Raw genomic sequence first — 872 nt, forward strand, 5'->3', positions numbered from 1 at the left:
TGCCAGCCCAGCAGGTCAGCCAGGGTGAGTCGGGCCTGATGCACAGGCCTCACCTCCCCGGCCAGTGCCACTGCCTTGCTCAACGTCTCTAAGTCACGCCCTTCCCTGGCCTCAAGGCAGGGACCGTGTCACTATTGCTCTCACATCCGTCCCTCCAGACAAGCCTGGCTGCACCTTGAGCTGAGTCAGGCAGGGGAAGCTGTGGGGGCAGGGGTGGCTGGGGAGGGGCTCCCACCCAATGCACCTGAACCCTGGGCTTCTGAGGCTCACGGGGGCAGTGGAGGCTATTAGAGAGAAGCGGGCTGGCGGTGGGCCTTTTCCCTTGGCCAGCAGAGAAAAAACAAGTCTCCCATGTACCATCCAGTCCCAGCCCCAGGCCCCAGATACCATTCTGACCATTTCCTTGTGTCAGCCTATACAACACATGGTTGCCTGCCACACACACACACTCACACAAATGCACTCACACATCACACATACACACAAAGGCTCACATGCATTTATATGCACTCACACTCACATACACAGATTCACACACACTCACCCAGACTCACACACATGCGCACACACACATATGCACATTCACAGACTCTCACACCTATGCACACACTCACATGCTCACATGTACACTCACACATACACTCACACTCACACACACAGACTCACACTCACACACTAACACACAGACTCACACACACACATACACGCACATGCGGTCCTGCACCTCCCTGGCTCTGTGGTGTATTTTGCAATCCGCTTCACTTCTGTACAGAAACACTGGCCTTGACCCTTTAACGCCTGCCCCATCATCGTGTCACCAAGCTCTTGTTGACAAGCACTTGAGGCCTTCGCATCTTTGCCTATTCCTACAG

This window comes from Orycteropus afer, unplaced genomic scaffold (assembly GCF_000298275.1).
Source record: "Orycteropus afer afer isolate SDZICR_OR568_19922 unplaced genomic scaffold, OryAfe1.0 scaffold00130, whole genome shotgun sequence".
Classification (NCBI taxonomy): Eukaryota; Metazoa; Chordata; class Mammalia; order Tubulidentata; family Orycteropodidae; genus Orycteropus; species Orycteropus afer.